Source organism: Cervus elaphus, chromosome 19 (genome assembly GCF_910594005.1).
Source record: "Cervus elaphus chromosome 19, mCerEla1.1, whole genome shotgun sequence".
Lineage (NCBI taxonomy): Eukaryota > Metazoa > Chordata > Mammalia > Artiodactyla > Cervidae > Cervus > Cervus elaphus.
This window is the reverse complement of record NC_057833.1, coordinates 3,723,463-3,745,984: the sequence shown is the minus strand read 5'-3', so window position 1 is coordinate 3,745,984 and position 22,522 is coordinate 3,723,463. Positions and strand designations below refer to the sequence as shown.

The following is a 22,522-nucleotide window of genomic DNA, read 5'->3' as shown; positions in this document are numbered from 1 at the left end:
ATTTTACAGTGGTTATAAGAGAACCTCTGACAGATCCAGTAGTGTATTTTCTACAATGACGGTTTTCTAGAATTACATTCCCAGGTACAGCTTAGAAAAATCTGAGAATAATTTCTTCCTCACCAGTTATTAGTAGAGTTATTCTCCAGTGAATTGAACATTTTGTTTTTAGCCTAATTCAAAAGTTATACCAGGTAGGGAGCTAGTTGACCAAACTGTTGAAGGGACTCTTAGCTGAGTCAGCTCGAAAGAAAATTAGATTTGTATTATATCCTTTTTAATTTTAATTTAAAACATTTCCTGCTAAAATAAGGACATTATGTGGGCATTTTACAGACTTAGAGAAGATAGAAAAACAACTAAGGATTTATGTCTTTCTGTATTCATTTTGTATGTTTTTCACATTAGAAATGTGAAAAATGTTTTTCACACTTTTTAAATTAAAAACGTATAAAAATTTTCTCTAGTGGAATAGAGAAAAACGCATTTACTTTTGCCTAAATTCACTCCTCAGAGTATTTCTGTATTAATTTTGAAATAGAGGACTGGGGACCTCCAGGACACCGTTTTCCAGATGATACAGCTGCTGTAGCCACGAGTGGAGGGAATGAAAAGCTACGTCGGCAGCACTGATTCAGTCAGAGGGTGCTGAGGCTTGGGTAAAGGTATGGCAAATAAGAAACTCTGCACACACATGTGAGGGAGGGAGTGATTCTCACTAGGGGCGTCAGGAAGGCACTTCTTTCCCGCTGATCATTTTCGCTGTCTGGGTAATTGCACCCCGGTTTACATTTGGAGAAGAATTTCTTTCCAGTTGAATACAGTTCGGTGGGACTGTCAGACAAGAGGCTGCGTGCCCTCTGCTGTTCCTGCTGAGCCCATAAGTCTCTCTCCTGGGACTTTGAAACCTGAGGACTCAGAAGGGTTGGCACAGACGCGTTTTAGCAGCAGCCCTGCAAGGTGCTCAATGACTTGTTCCATCCTGTTCATATCCTGTGAGGACCTGGCCTCAGAGCTGCCCCTCGATTCTGCAGGGCACCTAACACATGGCCAATAAACTGCCTCTCTGCCTGAGTTAGCATCTTAATTATCTTCAGTACTACCGAGGGTAATCGTATAATTAGATTCATTTTGTGACATTGCATACTCTAGTTCATAAAATGGATTTCTGTAAAATAGCTCTGCACATTGTCACACATCTAAAACTCAGGCATTACTTTAGAATATAGATCGACTGCAACATAGGATCTGATTGCAGTCAATCAGTCTGATCTGGGAGACAAGTGTCAAAACATAAAATCTTAACATTTTCTTTCTAATGCTGTAGTATTCCTTTTATTTGCTTTCTCTATTTTCTCTATCGTGTCTATAAACTGTTTCCTTAGAAACTACAATACTGTTGTGGTTTCACTGTTATTGTTTTAGTTATTATAATAGTATATTACACTTTGCTTGTAGAAATAAGATAAGAACAAAGCTGTAATTGTCAAATGAAGCAGCGCTTTGAATGGTACCTGGTGTGTTGGTCGCTCAGTCGTGTCCAACTCTGCAACCCCATGGAGGGTAGTCTGCCAGACTCCTCTGCCCATGGGATTCTCCAGGCAAGAATACTGGAGTGGGTTGTGATTCCCTTTTCCAGGGGATTTTCCTGACCCAGGATTGAATCTGGGTCTCTTGAATTGCAGGCAGATTCTTTGTCATCTGAGCCACCAGGGGAGTTCAGTACCAGGTACATCACAGTTTTAAAAAATTATGAACAAATGAATGTGTAAATAAGAGTGATGCATGAATAGTATATGCTGTATTCTCTGTGGAACTTTAGGTAAGGAAAAAGCACCTCAGCCTGGAGTGGACAAAAAAAGGGACTCTGAGTTGCTGAGAGAAGGGCGAGACTTGAGCAGACAGATGGCAAGGCAGGTGCTCTGAGCAGGAGGTGAAGGTGGGCAAAGGCACACGCGCTGTGGGGGGTTCTGAGAGAGACGGGGACGCCAGACCCCCTGACCCGCCTCCTGAGAGACCTGTGTGCAGGTCAGGAAGCAGCGGTTAGAGCTGGACATGGACCAACAGACTGGTTCCGAACAGGAAAAGGATATTGTTTGTATATTCCAAACAATATACAAGGCTGTATATTGTCTCCCTGCTTATGTAACTTACATGCAGAGTACATCATGAGAAACGCTGGGCTGGAGGAAGCACAAGCTGGAATCAAGATTGCCGGGAGAAATATCAATAACCTCAGATATGCAGATGATACCACCCTTACGGCAGAAAGTGAAGAAGCACTAAAGAGCCTCGTGATGAAAATGGAAGAGGAGAGTGAAAAAGTTGGCTTAAAGCTCAACATTCAGAAAACTAAGATCATGGCATTTGGTCCCATCACTTCATGGAAAATAGATGGGGAGACAGTGGAACCAGTGGCTGACTTTATTTTGGGGGCCTCCAAAATCACTGCGGGTGGTGACCGCAGCCATGAAATTAAAAGAGGCTTACTCCTTGGAAGGAAAGTTATGACCAACCGAGATAGCATATTAAAAAGGAGAGACCTTACTTTGCCAACAAAGGTCCGTCTAGTCAAGGCTATGGTTTTTCCAGTGGTCATGTATGGATGTGAGAGTTGGACTGTGAAGAAAGCTGAGCGCTGAAGAATTGATGCTTTTGAACTGTGGTGTTGGAGAAGACTCTTTGGAGTCCCTTGGACTGCAAGGAGATCCAACCAGTCCATCCTGAAGGAGACAAGTCCTGGATGTTCATTGGAAGGGCTAATGCTGAAGCTGAAACTCCAGTACTTCGGCTGCCTGATGCAAAGACCTGACTCATTTGAAAAGACCCTGATGCTGGGAAAGATTGAGGGCAGGAGGAGAAGGGGACGACAGAGGATGAGATGGCTGGATGGCATCACCGACTCGATGGACAAGAGTTTGGGTAAACTCTGGGAGTTGGTGATGGACAGGGAGGCCTGTGGACTGTGACTGCAGCTTTTGTGCAGGTGAACCCCTGTCACTGCCAGCCTAGATCTGCTTCTCCCACTGAGACCCCACTTTCCTTTGCCTTTTCTAGTGGGGATTGATGCTCTCCGGAGCCTTGAGTATTTTCTGGAGTGGGATAGGACAGGGGTTTTCCAGTGTCACTTACCAACCGTACCTTTCAAACTTTCTCCTTTCACCTTTGTTTCAAAGCGCTGCTTATGGGAATTCCCTGATTGTCCAGTGGTTAGTCCCCCAAGCTCTCACTCCTGAGGGCCTGGGTTCAATCCCTGGTCGGGGAATTAAGATCCCCCAAGTCTCACAGTGTGGCCAAAAAATAAAAACCCTCTTTCATTAGAATTTATGCTGTTCAGCCATGCCCTCTTTATCACTGATAGCTGCCTTTCATGTGCTTCCTGGATCCTTCCTCTTTTCTGTTCATCTATACAATCCAACAAGTATTTATAAAGTACCTAGTGTAGTCCAGGATCTGTTTAGGTTCTGAGAATACAGTGGGGACAAGAGAAAATCAGTGCCCTCGTTGAGATTACATTCTAATGGGAGGGTGGATAATTAGGAAAATACATGTGTACTGTAATTTCACATTGTGTTAAATACTCTGAAAAAGAATTTTAGAATAGGAATTATGAGCGAGGGGTCAGAGTTGAGAGCTACTATTTCAGATAGACTGATCAGAGAAGATTCTGCAGAAGTGATTCGGGAGCATAAACCCGACTGAAGTGACAGGCTGAGGATTGCTAGAGTGTTTGGTTATCAGAAGGTGAAACGAAGTGTCCTCTTCACTGACCTGTGGAGACTGTGGTCGGGAAGGCATCACAAAGCTTTCTGGCATGAATCATATATTGTGGAAGTGACTACTCAGATTTGTGTTTAGTAACAATAAAGAAACTACACAGTTTCAAATAGGAAAAATGTACTCTATAGATTTATAGGTTTTAGTTTAGGAGTGTTTCAGTGAATCACAGTAAAATAAGACATAGAGATTTATAATAGCTATCAAGAACAAGTTTTTGGAAATCACTCGTCTGTGATAGAAAACAATTTTACAGTATTAAGTTGCTTTATCATGGATTTGGAAGTGAATTACACTGGGGAAAAATGTGAAATATTTGGAAGAAGAGTACGCAAGACAGAAGGAAAAGTATATGCAAATGCCCTGAGGTGAGAATGAGCATCACACATCTGAGGGCGTACAAAGAGGGTGATGTGGCTGGAGTTGAGGATAGAAATGATCAGAGGAGTGGGCAGTGGCAAGATCATGTGGGGTCTTTAGCTTCCGAGTTTCCAAATTGGGATTTTCCAAATTGGGAAAGGAGTACATTAAGGCTGTATGTTGTCACCCTGCTTATTTAACCTATATGCAGAGTACATCATGCGAAATGCTGGGCTGGATGAAGCACAAGCTGGAATCAAGATTGCTGGGAGAAATATCAATAACCTCAGATATGCAGATGACACCACCCTAAGGGCAGAAGGTGAAGAAGAACTAAAGAGCCTTTGATGAAAGTGAAAGAGGAGAGTGAAAAAGCTGGCTTAAAACTCAACATTCAGAAAACTAAGATCATGGCATCTGGTCCCATCACTTCATGGGAAATAGATGGGAAAACAGTGGAAACAGTGACAAACTTTATTTTCCAAAATCACTGCAGATGATGACTGCAACCATGACATTAAAAGATGCTTGCTCCTTGGAAGAAAACTATGACCAATCTAGACAGCATATGAAAAAGCAGAGACGTTACTTTGCCGACAAAGGTCCATCTAGTCAAAGCTATGGTTTTTCCAGTAGTCATGTATAGATGTGAGAGTTGAACCATAAAGAAGGCTGAGCATCAAAGAATTGATGCTTTTGAACTGTGGTGTTGGAGAAGACTCTTGAGAGTCCCTTGGACTGCAAGGAGATCAAACCAGTCCATCCTGAAGGAGATCAGTCCTGAATATTCATTTCAAGGACTGATGCTGAAGCTGAAAGTCCAATACTTTGGCCACCTGATGCGAAGACCTGACTCACTGGAAAATACCCTAATGCTGGGAAAGATTGAAGGCAGGAGGAGAAGGGGACAACAGAGGATGAAATGGTTAGATGCTATCACTGACTTGATGGACATGAGTTTGAACGAGCTCTGGGAGTTGGTGATGGACAGGGAGGCCTGGCGTGCTGAAGTCCATGGGGTCACAAAGAGTCAGACATGACTGAACGACTGAACTGAACTGAACTAGCTTCCAAGTGTTCTTCTCTCTGAAGTCCTCCCGTCAAACTGGGATATGTAGGTGATCCATCCAACAACTTGGCTTCTTTTCCCCTTGATCTTATTTCCTAAAGGGTTTCCCATGTTTCTTTCAGCCATTTGCTTTCATTGCTGGCTCTCTGGCCCTTGTGTTCACCTGATCTGTTCTGCTTCTGAGAACACAGTTTCAGACATCCCATTCTCTGAGATTGATCCAGCTCATAGGTGAGTTACCTCCGACACTCCGGTTCTTCAGCTTCACAGGGACCTTCAGTTCTGTTACCCGAGCCCTCTCCATTTAACAGCCTCTGCCGTGCTGTGCGCGGTCACTCCAGTCGTGTCCGACTGTCTGCGGGACTGTGGATCCTATGCCCAGGCGCCTCAGTCCCTGGGATTCTCCAGGCAGGAATACTGGAGTGGGTTGCCATGCCCTCCTCCAGGGGGTCTTCCTGACCCAAGGGCCGAACCCTCACCTCCAGCATCTCCAGCATCACAGGCGGATTCTCCACCGCTGAACCGCTGGGTTAACAGCCTCTGCCCGTCTGTATTTCCCTCCCTCTCCCAATCATGATTGATTCACAGCCCACCCCTCAGATACCCATCACCGCCAATATTCCCAGACCTTAGTGCTGCACCTCCGGCGGCACCTGTCTTGCCCACTATGCATGAATGCATCTGGCCATTTTTTTTCTTGCTAGCTCATAGGCTGCTGAGCCCCACAGGAGAAGATATGCCAAAGCACACAGACCATCCTGGTTATAATGGTCATCAGTCCCAGTGAAGCCCCTACCACTGCCTGACTAGCCTACTGTTTCCCTAGTCATCCATCTCCCATTTTCAACAACTATTTCAGAACTTCTTCACTGCCCTGACACCTCTGACCCACTCACCACCTCCTCATTCTCTGCTGATGACTGCCTCCTTCTTCAGAGAACAAACGGAAGTGATCGGTTAGGAATTCTCTCCACTTCTGGCCAACCAACCTACAATCCTTGCTGCTCTCTGCACCGATACTCTTTCTCCTATTCCAGTAGAAGAGGCAACCCTCACGGGTCTAGATCCCATTCCTTCCAATATCCTGACACTTTCGTATTTTCTGCTTTTATCTGTTTTCCTGATTCCCTTTCATTAAAAAAAAAAAGGGGGGAGGGGCATTTTCCAGTCTGTCTCATCTTCATATCTCTTGGCTCATATCCCTCTCCAGTTACCAAACTCTTTCTCTTCTCCTTTTCAGTACCTTCTGAAAAAGTCTACCTTCCCTTCCTGAGCTACTCATGGTAACACTCCCAGGACTTCGTGATTGTGCTCAGGTGCTCAGCCGGGTCCGACTCTGCAGCCCTGTGGGTGTAGACCACCAGGCTCCTCTGTCCGTGGGATTCTCCAAGCGAGGATACTAAAGTGGGTTGCCATTTCCTCCTCCAGGGGATCTTCCCGACCCACGGATGGAACCTGTGTCTCTTTCGCGTCCTACATTGGGAGGTGGATTCTTTACCACTGAGCCACCCGGGAAGCCCTTCCAGGATCTTCCATGGTGCTAAACCCATTCTCTGTACATTTTTCAATCCTCATCTTACTAGATCTTTCATCAGCTTTTGACAGGGTAGATCTCTCGTTCTAAAAAATATGCCTTTCCTCAACTTTTTTTTTCCTTAGCACTCACTTGCTTTGTTTCCTCTCTATCAGCGTGTTCTCACTTTTCTTTGCAAGATTGTGTCGTCTGCTGTCCTCTCAGTTGTAGGTGGTCCACAGAGCTTTGTCCTAAGTCCTGTCTCTACAGACTCATACCTGCATAAGTTATACTTGTATAAATTTAAATTTATAATTTATACCTGTATAAATTATAAGTGTATAATTTAGTTCTTCCTCTTAGTTTTACCATCATCAATTTGCTGATAACTCTTAACTGTAGATCTCTAGTGCATATTGCTCTCCTGAATTTGAAACACATGTATCAGCTATCAGCTGTCTGTAGCTCCATGTAGCTACGTGTGTAACAGGTACAACAGGTACTTCAAACTCAAGACAAAAGTTAACTCATCTCTTACAAACTTGCTCTTCTTCCAGTGTTCCTTACTCAAGAAACGGCCTTGCCGTCCACACAGTTGCTCAAAGGAGACGTATGTCACTCTTGGCTTCTCTCTCTCACCCTCACTCATCACAGCTGGTCAGTTACCAAGCCCTATCAATTACATCCTCTTAAAATGGCATTCAAACGAGCCCACTTCTCTCCATCCAGTGGCCTCCTTGCTCTTACCTGGGCTACTGTATCTACCCCCAGTTAACTGGTCTCCCTAACCCCTAGTAGTTAGTTCCTCTTTTCCCCACTGGTGTTCCTCTCCTCCAGTGCATTTCCTCCACAGCAGCCAGAATTATCTTCCAAAGAGAAATTACATCGTTTCTGCTTAAACCCCTTCAGTTGCTTTGCGTTGCTTTTGGGGTAAGCCGTGGCTCCTGCCTTCATCTCCAGCCGCACCTTGAATTCCCCTCTTCCCCTGCTGTGTTCTCTCGGTTCCCTTACTTCCACTGTCTGGATCCTCCTCCATCATCTGCCAAGGTAACTCACACGCCTTCCTTTGGTTTCAGATTAAACATTTCCCGCGGGAGGTTCGGAGTCCCTGTTCTGTTTACATGGTGCCCTGAGCTGCCCTTTTCATAAAGTCAGCAGATTTTGTCACAGTTACTAGATTTATTACCTATTTTTTTCTGGATTGTAGGAACTGTGTTTCTCCTTGTTTTCCTGTTGTCCGTCACTGTAACTGGACATGGTAAGTTCCAATTAAATGTTGAAAGGAGAAAGGGAAAGAGAAGAAAGACTATAAAAGGCAGTATCGTACAAAATTTGCATACATTTTAAGGGTAAAACAAGACTGCAAATAAATTTTTCTTTTCTGTCATACAAATATGGTTTGCATTAACCTTAAGATACAAGTTATTAATACATGTCAGCTTTCTTTCCCCACTTTAGTGGAAAGATATATTTTGAACATTTTGTCTGCAGCATTCCATTAAATGGATAGAGCTAGATATTTACTTAGACCAGTGATTTTCAGCCTGGAAATCTCTTGGTGGGGTTTTAAAAATTTTGTTTCCTGAGTCCCACCCTCACAGATTTTCATTTAATCTGCCTGAGATTTTTCGAAGCTCTCTATATGATTCTGATACATAGCAAAAGTCAAGAACACGACAGTTACTGGAGCTTTTGTTTTTGTGACTTGCTTCACTGACTGATTTTGGAGCCTGTTGGAAAATAAGAACTGAAAGCAATGCAGATTCAGCAGCACCCTGATCCACCCACAAGCGCTTTCACCTACAACCACAAACGGCTGAAGTAGCGAAAAGAACTCCTTGGTCAAGTCCAAAGGTGGTGCTGTGTGTTGTGAGCTGAGTCACTCAGTCGTGTCCAGCTCTTTGCAACCCCCAAACTGTAGCCAAGCTCCTCTGTCCATAGAACTTTCCAGGCAAGAATACTGGAGTGGATTGCCATTTCCTCCTCCAGGGAATCATCCTAACCCAGAAATCGAACCTGTTCACATGCATTGCAGGCAAACTCTTTACCAGCTCAGCCCCCGGGGAAGCCCCAGAGGCAGTGCTGGTCTCAGGCGCCTTTGGTCCAGTGACCCGGTGACCCCAGTCACTCCACATCTTTCTGTTTCTCTTCCCAGCCTTGGTGTGGACTCGCTCCCAGTGTGGGCCTTCGTCGTGGCGGAAGACGGCTGCTGAAGCCACCAGGAGAGGGAGGGCATCTCTGTCCCAGTGTTGTCATTAGAAAAAGTCCTCAGGGTCACACTGACCGGCCTGGTTCAAGTTACAGACCAGTCGCTGTGTGCGAGGGGTGGGAATGTGCCCGCGCAAGAGTGTCGTCCTCTCCCCAGGAGTCACAGGCATCCCCGAGTGAGCAGAGGGTCCTTTGAGGAGGAGGAGGGGAGAACAGTCAGCGCCGAGAGCATCAGACATCGGCTGTCACACGCAGAGGTGTGGCCCGGCTGCAGAATTCGGTCACAACACGGCAGTAGTCCCCTACAGTATCGTGTGCTAATTGTGAGTAGCACAGATACATTTTCACAGCAGTTCCCACAGTTAGGACTTCCCTGGTGGTAGAGTGGATAAGAATCTGCCTACCAGTTGCAGGGGCGACGGGTTCGATCCCTGGTGCGGGAAGATCCCACATGCCGTGAAGCAACTAAGGCCGTGTGCCCCAGCTGCTGAAACCCGCATGCCTAAAGCCTAAGCTCTGCAACAGGCGAAGCCACTGCGATGAGAAGCCCGTGCACTGCGGCTGGAGAGCAGCCCCTGCTCCCTGCAACTAGAGAGCGCGCGTGCAGCAGTGAAGACCCAGCGCACCCCGCACCAGAGAGATTCCCACAGTTCGCCCCTGATAGAAAACTAAGGTTGTATTTATCACAGAACTCTTCAGTGAAAAAAACCCTGAGAACAGAAAATTTGATTTGGGCCCTGCAAATGTAAGTTTCCTCGTGTCTGGCTTTTTCTTGGTGCCTCAGTGAGCATGTTTTCTTCCCTCATTTTGAAAAAGCAAAAAATGAGACCCTCCAGAGAGTCTGACATGCGGATTGCCACCCTCCAATCTGAGTGGCACTAGCCAAGAAGATCCCGTTGAGCTTTGCATTTTGTAATTACCATTATGAAAGCAATAGGGTTTAAGTTTCCCCCCTGAAATGTACTATTGGATTATAATATTAGTTATGCCATTTCTAATGACACATGCTAAAAAGAAAGAAAGAAAGAAAGAAAAATTCACCACACGCAAAAATTTCCCTAAAAGCCTCTTTCCCTTTACCTACCCCCCCACCCCCCAGGGGATGTTAACTCTCCCTGGTTGAAAATTCACTGTTCTACAACTGGTTCTTACCAAACACCTTTCTGATTATAACTGACTTTGCATAAGAAAATTTCCCGTAATAGAAAATGTGCTAACCAGGAAACATGGATTTGGGGTCTGCTTAGAGTTATGTTTCCTACTGCAAGTTAATTTATTGGCATTCACCAACCCTTAGAGTCTCATTGTGTCTACGTGTGCTGATTTTAAGTTTCTGAGTTTATAAAATGGAGGACCACATTCCAGAGCAAGGCCCATGCCTTAAAGTTAGTACTAAGACCAGAGATGTCACCCTGTCCTGGTGGCCAGCTGTTCTTTCAAGCCGCCCTCACCAGGTTCCGTTCAAATTGCACCAATAAAATGCATTTTTTAAATAAGTGGCGTAAAACAGCACAGGTGGAATTTCTTTTGTTGTTTTTGCTGCTGTTGTTTGGTCGCTAAGTCGTGTCCGACTCCTTTGTGGCCCCATAGACTGGAGCCCGCCAGGTTCCCCTGTCCATGGGATTCTCCAGGCAGGAACATTGGAGTGGGTTGCCATTTCCTCCTTCAGGGGAACTTCCTGACCCAGGGATCAAACCCGGGTCTCCTGCATTGGCAGGTGGATTCTTTACCACTGAACCACTCGGGAAGCCCTGGAGTTTCTTTTACCGTTTAGAAATACAGTGCCTGAATCCTCTGTCTATACACCCAGCAAGATGGCACGTGTCCCTCAACGCGCTGAAAGGAGAACAAGACCCACAGGTGTCAGTGTACTAGGGCGAATTATAAGAGTTTCCCTTGGAGAGGAAGGAGGGCAACCTATAACTGTCCTCCTTACATAATGGAGCCTCATGTATCCACACTTAATTTCAATAACAATCAACTATGGCCAGTTTCGTTTCATCGAAACCCCTACCCATTTTGTGTCAGCCACTTGCGCTCCCAGGTAATTCTTGAATCAGATCTCTGACATCACTTTTGAGGTAGCTAATTTTCAGCTGAGGAGCAAATTTTTTTTTTCTTCTAAAATGAAAATGATCACCATGGTTAGGATTTGCTTTTTTTCATATAATGATTCCCCCGTACAGTAAAATATCTTGTACGTATAGCATTAACCTGGTAAACTTTCACTTGTCTTGAGGGAGTGTGATGTGTGCTGTTATTTAAGGGGTTGTTCACAAGAAATTAAGAGCAAGACTGACAACTCCAGGAGAGGTGATCAGACCACATCCTCACCTTGAGCCCTAGGGAACTGGACTGGGTGTGGCTAGGTTTGACTCATAGGGGGCCACAGGGGATACTTACTGCCAAACATGGTTTTTATGACAAGACTGAAGAGTCCAGACTGTGGGAAATGTCCTGATTCCTGATCCCCTTTTGGGTCAAAACCACACTTTCCTGAATGAAAAGGAGAAGGCATTCCCTGAAGGAGGAGGACATTCCCACTCCTTTTTGGAGGGGACAGTCATGATGGACTTGGACTAGAGTTACAACCTATTCCTTTTTCTCATGGCCTGAGGGAATTTGGGAGCCTGGATTCCAGTTAGGAGACACAGGCCAAGGGGCCACCTGAAAGAGGGAGGAGATGTGGTCCCTGCCGTGTGGTATCTGGGTGGGAGGTAGGGAGGAGCCCCCAGAATCTGAGGCTGACATTTGGATATAGACCACCCCTAGTGAGAATTACAGATTGTCTTCTGCGCTGTGTTTTCCTCCTGTTATCTCTGAACCTTCAACAAAATCATGTTAAAGTTGTAGTCTGGTGTTACCAGTCTGGGGTGAGATTAAGAGGCTGAGTACACATGTGAGAAGTCAGTACAAGGGAAGACGTTAGCAGCCTGCTGTGAGAGACCAGTGCTAATATCACAGGAAGGTGTCTGCGTAGAGTTTTACCCCCAGGAGCCAGATACGGTGGCCATGATGGTCCTATGGGACAGGAATTTTCCAGGGATTCTTGGACCCTTTTGGTAGGTAAGCCTGCTAAAAGACTGGTCTTCCTGTTACCCTTCAGATAGGATGGAAGTAAAAGAAACATGTCTTTATGCTAATCTCCAAGACTCTTGAGTCCTCAGACTACTAGAGACTAGTAAATATTGACATATGTAAATGCTTGCTGTGGATAGCAGATTTCTAGAAAGATGTATAAGGAATTTTTAACAGGGTTTTCTCCAGGATTTCACTTTTATTTTTCTATACAGTGGAAAAGTTTATAAAATATATGTATTGCTTTTATCATATAAATTAATGAAAATGAGATAAGTATTATGTACACATGAAATATATGTTGTTTATCACCTAAAACCACGTGCCGGCTGAACCAAACAGTTAATACATGTTAGGGATTAAATAATGGAGAAAAACAGAGTATTTAAAATATTACCCCAGGGTGGTTTACATTTGCCAAATTCCTTCCAGACTTTCCTCCTGAAATTTTCTTGCCTTAAAACAAAAGCCAAATATACCTATTCAGTTCAGTTCAGTTCAGTCACTCAGTCATGTCCGACTCTTTGCAACCCCATGAATCCCAGCACGCCAGGCCTCCCTGTCCATCACCAGCTCCCGGAGTTTACCCAAACCCATGTCCATCAAGTCGGTGATGCCGTCCAGCCATCTCATCCTCTGTCGTCCCCTTCTCCTCCTGCCCCCAATCCCTCCCAGCATCAGGTTATTTTCCAATGAGTCAACTCTTCGCATGAGGTGCCCAAAGTATTGGAGTTTCAGCTTCAGCATCAGTCCTTCCAATGTACATGCAGAACTGATTTCCTTTAGGATGGACTGATTGGATCTCCTTGCAGTCCAAGGGACTCTCAAGAGCCTTCTCCAACACCACAGTTCAAAAGCATCAATTCTTCGGCGCTCAGCTTGCTTTATAGTCCAACTCTCACATCCATACATGACCTCTGGAAAAACCACAGCCTTGACCAGACAGACCTTTGTTGGCAAAGTAATGTCTCTGCTCTTTAATATGCTGTCTAGGTTGGTCATAACTCTCCTTCCAAGGAGTAAGCGTCTTTTAATTTCATTGCTGCAATCACCATCTGCAGTGATTTTAGAGCCTAGAAAAATAAAGTCTGACACTGTTTCCACTGTTTCCCCATCTATTTCCCATGAAGTGATGGGACTGGATGCCATGATCTTAGTTTTCTGAATGTTGAGCTTTAAGCCAACTTTCTCACTCTCCTCCTTCATGTTCATCAAGAGGCTCTTTAGTTCCTCTTCACTTTCTGCCATAAGGGTGGTGTCATCTGCATATCTGAGGTTATTGATATTTCTCCCAGCAATCTTGATTCCAGCTTGTGCTTCTTCCAGCCCAGTGTCTCTCATGATGTACTCTGCATATAAGTTAAATAAGCAGGGTGACAATATACAGCCTTGATGTACTCCTTTTCCTGTTTGGAACCAGTCTGTTGTTCCATGTCCAGTTCTAACTGTTGCCTCCTGACCTGCATATAGGTTTCTCAAGAGGCAGGTCAGGTGCTCTGGTATTCCCATCTCTTTCAGAATTTTCCACAGTTTATTGTGATCCACACAGTCAAAGGTTTTGGCATAGTCAATAAAGCAGAAATAGATGTTTTTCTGGAACTCTCTTGCTTTTTCAATGATCCAGTGGATGTTGGCAATTTGATCTCTGGTTCCTCTGCCTTTTCTAAAACCAGCTTGAACATCTGGAAGTTCACAGTTCATGTTCCAAGCCTGGCTTGGAGAATTTTAAGCATACCTGTTACTGAGCTACAAACTATGAAACAACTTTAGTATTCTTCCAGGCTTCCACGACTAGTAATGATGTTGATTCCTTGCACATAGCATCACAGCACGATTCTCATCCCTGTTTGCATGCCCAGAAGCCTGATTCCAAGGTCATAAACCTGCAGCAGGCTCATCTCAGCTCACCTCTTTTCATAACTTAAAAAACTCTACACTCGATTGTGATGTATGATCCAGCACTGGAAGAGGAATTGGGGAGAATGATACAAGAATGCCTCCAGAGGATTCAACCCAACCTTCTACTCAAAGTGAGTAGGTATTAGTTCACGGGTCCAGCCCAAAGATTCTCCACAAATGAGCAAACAGCACAGCTGAACATAAAATGAACCCTGACAAAGAGGCATAGACACCTCTGTAGCTAAAACAGACTTGTTATTTTGAATTGATTTTTCAGTTCCAATCTGGTTTCTGATTGTATTTTTCCTGCTTTTGTTTCAAGAAAAGCCAATATTGCATGAACATAAATAAAGGGAGAAGAGTAGAGAGAATAAGGTGCTATGAAGAAGGTAGTTTTAGAGTGGGTTTTGGGACTGTTTTGGAGTTGGTATTAACTGACTTCAAAGGGGCAGGAAGATATTCAGAGGCAGTATGAGGTTAGTGTGAAAAATGTTGGTGGAGCCTCTAGTTCTGTTCCTCACATTCCAGGATTTGGGGCCAGCATGCGAGTTCTTTATGTCTAGTTGCCTCAGTAGCACAATTGAAAAAAATGCTTTCCATCCTCACAGTTCTGTGTATCTGAGAAAGAGAACCTAGCCAAAAAGCCCAGGTAAGGAAGGGGGAATCTTTCACAGCAGATAGAAACTGAGATTCTACACCTGGGATCTTTAGAGAGCTTCATGGTGTCCATGCGCCTCCTGAAACTGCACATAAAATTATGTGTGTCCCTTTGCAGGGCGGGGCAGGTAACTGTCCATGACTTTCACCAGATTTTTAGGCCATTGGGAAGTATTAAATGCTGCTTTTTTTTTCCTTTTTAAAAAAAAAAATTAGTCAAGTTAGGAAGATAGAGGGACTTCCCTGTAGTCCACTGGTTAGGACTCCACTCCACCCCAATGCAGGGGGCCCAGTTTCACCCCTGGCCAGGGAATTATTGAGCTGGTGGTGAGAGTGGAGTTTATTGGCCCGCCGTACCCTATGGCTGACTTATGGAAAAGACCCTGATGCTGGGAAAGATTGAGGACAGGAGGAGAAAGGGGCAACAGAGGATGAGATGGTTGGATGGCATCACTGACTCAATGGACATGAGTTTGTGCAAACTCCAGGAGATGGTGAAGGATAAGGAAGCCTGGCGTGCTGCAGTCCATGGGGTCGCAAAGAATAGGACATGGCTTAGCAACTGAATAAAAACAACAACCGTATGGCTGGAACCTTATGGCTGAGTGAGTGGTTGGCAATAATCTCTCACTTCCTGCCATCTGCTTCCTTTTCTTCCTCAATTCCTTTTTCCTCATCTGCTTCCAAGAGAACAATCCCAGTTCCTTGAGATCTTGAATTCCAAGTTTGATGTCATTATGCAAAAAAGGGAGGTAGAGAGAGTATGAGATTACTTTGGAAGGGAATGTTAGTCACTCAGTCCTGTCTGACTCTTTGAAACCCCATGGACTGTAGCCCTGCCAGGCTCCTATGTCCTCGGAATTCTCCAGCAAGAATACTGGAGTGGGTTGCCATTCCCTTCTCCAGGGAATGAGGTTACTTTGGAAGGCCCTTTAATTATCTGATAGTCACATAGACTTTTAAAAAATCTCTAGGACCAGATAAGGAGTATGTCAAGGCTATATATTGTAACCTTGCTTATTTAACTTATATGCAGATTACATCATGTGATATGCCAGGCTGGATGAAGCACAACCTGGAATCAAGATTTTGGGAGGAAATATCAATAACCTCAGATATGCAGGTGACACCACCCTTATGGCAGAAAGCAGAAGAGGAATTAAAGAGCCTCTTGATCGAAGGTGAAGGAGGAGAGTTAAAAAGTTGGCTTAAGACTCAACATTCAAAAACCCAAGATCATAGCATCTGGTCCCATTACTTCATGGCGAATAGATAGAGAAATAATGGAAACAGTGTCAGACTTTATTTTCCTGGTCTGCAAAATCATGGTGGACGGTGGCTGCAGCCATGAAATTTAAAAAATAAGGAGAAAATAAAGCTTGCTCCTTAGAAGACAAGCAATGGCAAACCTAGACAGCATATTAAAAAGCAGAGACCTTACTTTGCCTACAAGGGTCCGTCTGGTCAAAGCTATGATTTTTCCAGTAGTCATGTACGGATGTAAGAGCAGGACAAAAAAAAAAAAAGGCTGAGTGCCAAAGAACTGATGCCTTTGAACTGTGGTGCTGGAGAAGACTCTTGAGAGTTCCTTGGACTGCAAGGAGATCCAGCCAGTCCGTCCTAAAGGAAATTAATCCTTCTATTCATTGGAAGAAGTGATGCTGAAGCTGAAGCTCCAATACTTTGGCCACTTGATGCAAAGAGCCAACTCATTGGAAAAGACCATGATGCTGGGAAAGATTTGTCAGGCGAGTGTATGCTCCTCGGTTCTGTCTCGTCACAACAAAGATTTGGAGCGACGGACATTAAAGTCCACAGTGTGTCGCGGTTCTCGGGTCTTGGACAGACTGTGTCATAGCTCTTAGACAGATCAGTGTTACAGCTCCGTGTTATAGCTCTATTTTATTTAGGTAATAGCAGGAAAATCCACCCTCAAGGCGTGAGGGCATGTCGACCCAGAGACGCAAAGAGAGGGGTGCCTCAGCGCGCGGGGGAGAGAGGGAGTTTTGGCTCCTCTTTTTATGTCTTTTCCTCCTCCTGGGCCTGCCCTATGCAAACTGAGCTAGCCAGGAGTGCTGTTTGTTCCACCTGAGGTCTTCACTCTGGTCCTCGGACCTTCCTTTGTTCTATTTTCGAGGGCTCTTCTCTTTGTCTTTTAGCCGCCGCCATTCTGGACTCCTGTTTCCTATTCTAACGACCTAACAGGTTGAAGGCAAGAGGAGAAGGGGATGACAAGATGAGGTGGCTGGGTGGCATTACCAACTCAGTGGACATGAGCTTTGAACAAGCTTTGGGAGATGGTGAAGGACAGGGAAGCCTGGCGTCTGCAGTCCATGGCGTCGCAAAGAGTCGGACAAGACTGGGCGACTGAACAGCCACAGCTCAGTTTCAATAAAGACGCATCAGGCAAAAGAGCGAGTGATTTAATGATAGATGTGGGTTGATGGTCTATTTTCCCTAAGAAGGTAGTTCAAGGGATGAAATTTCACGTAAGTCCCCTGTTCACTTATTTTTCAGTATAAATAGAATCTTGATGGTATGATCATTTCTGTTCTTTTTCCAAAATGAGGATAATAATGTTACTTGTTTTACTAACAGTGATATAAATCTTGGGAGGAAACAAACTCTTAGAAAATATCTGAACACTCACAAGTTACTAATATTTTTTCTAAACCTTGAGACCTTCCAAAATATGAATTTTAATGTCTTTACCTCAAACTGAGCATATTCTCCTTCACTATACCCTCTCCACACCTAATCTATAATTAAAGTATTTCACATTTACAAACTGGTTACCTTGAATTGTCACCCTTGTCCTTCACCACTTGGGCACCAGAGGGCAGATGCCTAAGTTTCACTGTATCTGGAACACAAATCTTTTATCCCTCAGCAGAAGTTTTCTCCTCTGGATTTGCTCCAGCTCCTTGTAGAAGCTTAAAAGAGCTATTCAACTTTGCTCTTTCTGATAATTACTATTCAACACACCCATCAGAGACAAAAAGTAATGATTATCCAGGAGGCTTACCCTTTGTCAATCAACACAGTCAAAAGAGTTGTTCTTGTAAGTAGTTTTTGTAAACAATCAGTTCGTAATCTTTTTTTTTGTTGTTGTTCTTGTTAATTTTCATTGTTTTTAAAGACTCTATTCATTACTCTAGCCTTCAAAGCTTATAAAGTGAGATAACGGAAGTCAAGCTGCTTTCAAAGGGACAGAAACCCCATATAATTGCAAAGTAGTCTTAACCTCTAGGAGGCAGTAAATAAGACCAGGCCATTTGCCTAACAAGTAATCAATAAATGGCCCATAATAATTGCTAGGGTAACATTTTAAAATTCTTTTATTTTTAAATTTTATTTTATTGAGGTATAGGTGATTCACAATGTGTTTACACATTGTAAATGATTTACAATATATTTATATGTACATATATATTCTTTTTCGTATTCTTTTCCACTGTGGTTTATCCCAGGATATTGAATACATGCTATGCTATATATGCCATGTTTCCTACGCTCTACAGTAGGACCATGCTCTTTATTGCCAGTGTTTTCTTTTTTTTTTTTTTTTTTTTAAATATGGAACGCTTCACGAATTTGCGTGTCATCCTTGCGCAGGGGCCATGCTAATCTTCTCTGTATCGTTCCAATTTTAGTATATGTGCTGCCGAAGCGAGCACCAGTGTTTTCTTTGTAAGCAAATCTGGGGGAAAGACAATGTTGGTGAGGCTCCCCTGCTCATTCCCACCAAAGTAAAGCATGATGAAACATTGCAAATACGTTGTAGTTCCCTTGGGGGTCCCCACCAGTTTTTGCTATTGTTATTGAATCCACCTGCCAGGGCAGGGAACAGAGACATGGCTTGATCCCTACAGAGACATGGCTTGATCCCTTGGTCAGGAAGATCCCTGGAGGAGGAAATGGCAACCCACTCCAGTATTCTTGCCTGGAGAGTCCATGGGGCGGCCGAGAGCCAGTGCGGCTGAGCACGCGCACACACAAGCCCGTGGTTAGTAGCAGTGCAGTATCAGTCACTCAGCCGTCTCCGACTCTTTGCGACCCCGTGGACTGTGGCCCGCCAGACTCCTCTGTCCATGGAATCCTCCAGGCAAGCATCCTGGAGTGGGTTGCCATTTCCTTCTCCAGGGGATCTTCCCGACCCAGGGATCAAACCCGGGTCTCCTGCACTGCAGGCAGATTCTTTACCATCTGAGCCACCAGGGAAGCCCGTCCTACAGCAAAGGACATCTACAAACATCTCAAGTTCTTTTATAAACCCTTATGTTTCTAAACACTTGTTCGACTTTTCCCACAATCTTCCCCACCCCTCAACAAATCACTTCCCTTGTGAGCTTCAAAGTTCACCCTTGTGCTTTTGTAACCGCATGAGGCAGTAACAGGACTCTGGATTTCCGGCTCTCCCTTACTCAGCCTGCCCACTCTGCACAAGACCTATGCCTACCTTTTTTACAAAGGCCTTTTAAGCAATATTTTTGGTCCTCCTCACTGGATTCAGATAGACGCCTCTCCACCAAGGTTTTTCAAAAAAAATTTTTTTAATTCCATGCAATCTCTTCTTCTGCTCAAAAATCCATTCAGGGTAAGAGGAAAACAAAGTCAACTACTTATCAGATCCCCACCCTTTCTTCTTTAAGGATTTAGTGAAGGTTTCTATAGCTTTCCCCTTTGCCTACATTTCCTCATTGATTTTCATAGACCAGTATGTCTAAGAATTAAGGGTAGAACCAATAGAGTCTAAATCAGCTATGTTACTCTAGCCTTAGAAACTGGTGGATGAAAACATTTTGCTTGTTGCCAATGAACTACTTTTGACCTATTCTAATTAAAAAAAAAAAAAGAAAAGAATACAATCCCCATGCTATCACTAAAATACAAGGTGATTAGTATATGTAATGTGGAAAGAATCCCAAAGAAAGGCAATGCCAAAGAATGCTCGAACTACTACACAATTGCACTCATCTCACACGCTAGTAAAGTAATGCTCAAAATTCTCCAAGCCAGGCTTCAGAAATACATGAACCGTGAACTTCCAGATGTTCAAGCTGGTTTTAGAAAAGGCAGAGGAACCAGGGATCAAATTGCCAACATCTGCTGGATCATCAAAAAAGCAAGAGAGTTCCAGAAAACATCTCTTTCTGCTTTATTGACTATTCCAAAGCCTTTGACTGTGTGGATCACAATAAACTGTGGAAAATTTTGAAAGAGATGGGAATACCAGACCACCTGACCTGCCTCTTGAGAAACCTATATGCAGGTCAGGAAGCAACAGTTAGAACTGGACATGGAACAACAGCCTGGTTCCAAATAGGAAAAGGAGTATGTCAAGGCTGTATATTGTCACCCTGCTTACTTTACTTATATGCAGAGTACATCATGGGAAACGCTGGCTGGAGGAAGCACAAGCTGGAATCAAGATTGCTGGGAGAAGTATCAATAGCCTCAGATAAGCAGATGACACCACCCTTATGGCAGAAAGTGAAGAGGAACTAAAGAGCCTCTTGATGAAAGTGAAAGAGGAGAGTGAGAAAGTTGGCTTAAAGCTCAACATTCAGAAAACTAACATCATGGCATCTGGTCCCATCACTTCATGGGAAATAGATGGGGAAACAGTAGAAACAGTGTCAGACTTTATTTTTGGGCTCCAAAATCACTGCAGATGGTGATTGCAGCCATGAAATTAAAGGACGCTTACTCCTTGGAAGAAAAGTTATGACCAACCTAGACAGCATATTAAAAAGCAGAGACATTACTTTGCCAACAAAGGTCCATCTAGTCAAGGCTGTGTTTTTTCCAGTGGTCGTGTATGGATGTGAGAGTTGGTCTATAAAGAAGGCTGAGTGCCGAAAAATTGATGGTTTTGAACTGTGGTGTTGGAGAAGACTCTTGAGAGTCCCTTGGACTGCAAGGAGATCCAACCAGTCCATCCTAAAGGAGACCAGTCCTGGGTGTTCATTGGAAGGACTGATGTTGAAGCTGAAACTCCAATACTTTGGCCACCTGATGCGAAGAGCTGACTCATTGAAAAGACCCTGATGCTGGGAGGGATTGGGGGCAGGAGGAGAAGGGGACGGCAGAGGATGAGATGGCTGGATGGCGGTGGAGAAGGTGAGCAGTAGACCTATGAGAATACGGTGTAGAAGAAGAATGAATGTCACTTGCTGACGGACTGGATACGAAGCAGCAGGAAAGGGGAGAAATTGTTGCTGGCCAAAATCTTGACTTTTTCAGCCAACTGAAGTCAAATAAAAAATATGGAGACAGAGTTTGGAGGTAATAGAAAAGTGGCTTTAATTCTCAGCCAGTGGAGAGGAGAACACAGTAGGCTCATGCCTCAAGAACTGTGTCCCCTGTCCATGAGGAGTCTAGGGGCTTGATGGGAGGTTACAGTCAGGAGTCAGCGATGAGGAACCAAGGTGTTAAGATATTGTCTTTTTCCTCTTGCATTGCTTCAAAAACAGTCATAAGCTAGCGTCAGTAACCCAGTAACTGAGTCTGGCTGTTCTGAGGCCTTCTTTCTGATACGTAAAAAGGAACTATAAGGAGAAGAAAATGTTTTAAGGGTAACATGCTTACCTGTGTGTTACAGGATGTATTTAGCATAGAGTCAAAGGATAATAGGTGTAAATGTAGCTGTTGCAGACTTAGGGGACAGAAAAGCAAACTTAGTTACAGACATGCAGAATTAGGGGCAGTTAAAGTAAAAAAAAAAAAAACTAAGAACATTCAGACTTGCTCATGGTTCTCTTTAGCTTTGTCCTCAGAAAAGGGAAAATAAAAACACATCCCTCTTTTTTCCTTTTCACTGCAACAGAATCAACCATGATTCCCAGGACTCTGGCCTCTGCAGCTTGGAGTACAGTATTGCCATTGCTGAAATGGCATTTCACCAGGAGTTCATTTTGGGTCATACTAATTTTGAGATCCCTTTCAAAAACCCAAATGCAAATGCCAAGCAGTCAGTTCAACATATGGTTTTGAAGCTCAGAAGAGGGAGGAGAGCTAGAGATATAAATGTGACATGGAGTTTGTTGTTGGCATGGAGACTGAATCATTTATTTTAAAAATATATATTGAGTGCCTATAATGTATTTGTTAGTCGCTCAGTAGTGTCTGACTCTTTGAGACCTCGTGGACTGTAGCCCGCCAGGCTCCTCTGTCCGTGGGGGTCTCCAGGCAAGACTGCTGGAGTGAGTAGGCATTCCCTGCTCTAGGGGATCTTCCCAACCTGGAGATCGAACCGGGGCCTTCCACACTGCCCTCAGACCCTCTACCTTCTGAGCCCCCAGGAACATGCGGGGGATATATTCTATACCGATGCTAGAGCAGTCAGTTATATAGTATCCTAGAAGGTGGCAAGAGTCATTTCAAAAAAGAGAGGGAAGAAAGAGGAGAATTAGGATTGTGAGGGGGTGGAACTGGCTTATGGTCTTAAATAGGGAGGTCAGGAAGGCCTTCCTGAGATGGTGAATCTTAAGATTTTAAAGAAGTGAGGAAGTTAGCACTATGGATTCCCAGGGGAAGAGTGTTCCAGGCAGAGGGGGTCCCAGCTCCCAGCGGTGAGGACATACCTGGCATGTGAATAGCAAGCGGTGCTGCAGGGCTGTGAGCTCAGTACTGGAGAAACTCCTGTGGGCCCTGGGGCCCTACACCTTTAAAAGGTCGGGTAGCTAGGGAGAGAATCTGTTGAAGAAGACTAAGAGCTGGAGGGGTGAGTATAAAATGTGGTGTCACAGAAGCAAGAGAAGGAAGTGTTTCAAGAGAGAGAGACTAGGGGACTTCCCTGGTGGTCCAATGGCTAAGACTTTGTGCTCCCAATGCAGGGGGCCCAAGTTCCATCCCTGGTCAGGGAACTACATCCCACATGCCGCAACTAAAGATGCCACATGCTGCAACTAAGGCCCACCACAGCCAAATAAATAAAAAGAAATATTAAAAAAACAAAA

The 22,522-nt window shown here is 44.3% G+C and overlaps 1 long non-coding RNA gene and 1 other non-coding gene across 2 annotated transcripts; one reads left to right on the top strand and one right to left on the bottom strand.

Moving 5' to 3' along the window:
- Positions 1-4: 4 nt before the first annotated feature.
- LOC122676085 lies at positions 5-10,544 on the top strand. Its single transcript, XR_006335417.1, has 3 exons — positions 5-84; positions 542-665; positions 5,329-10,544. It is a non-coding gene; the product is annotated as an uncharacterized LOC122676085 (long non-coding RNA).
- Positions 10,545-18,131: 7,587 nt separating this feature from the next.
- LOC122676187 lies at positions 18,132-18,238 on the bottom strand. Its single transcript, XR_006335472.1, has one exon. It is a non-coding gene; the product is annotated as a U6 spliceosomal RNA (small nuclear RNA).
- Between the last annotated feature and the right edge of the window lie 4,284 nt (positions 18,239-22,522).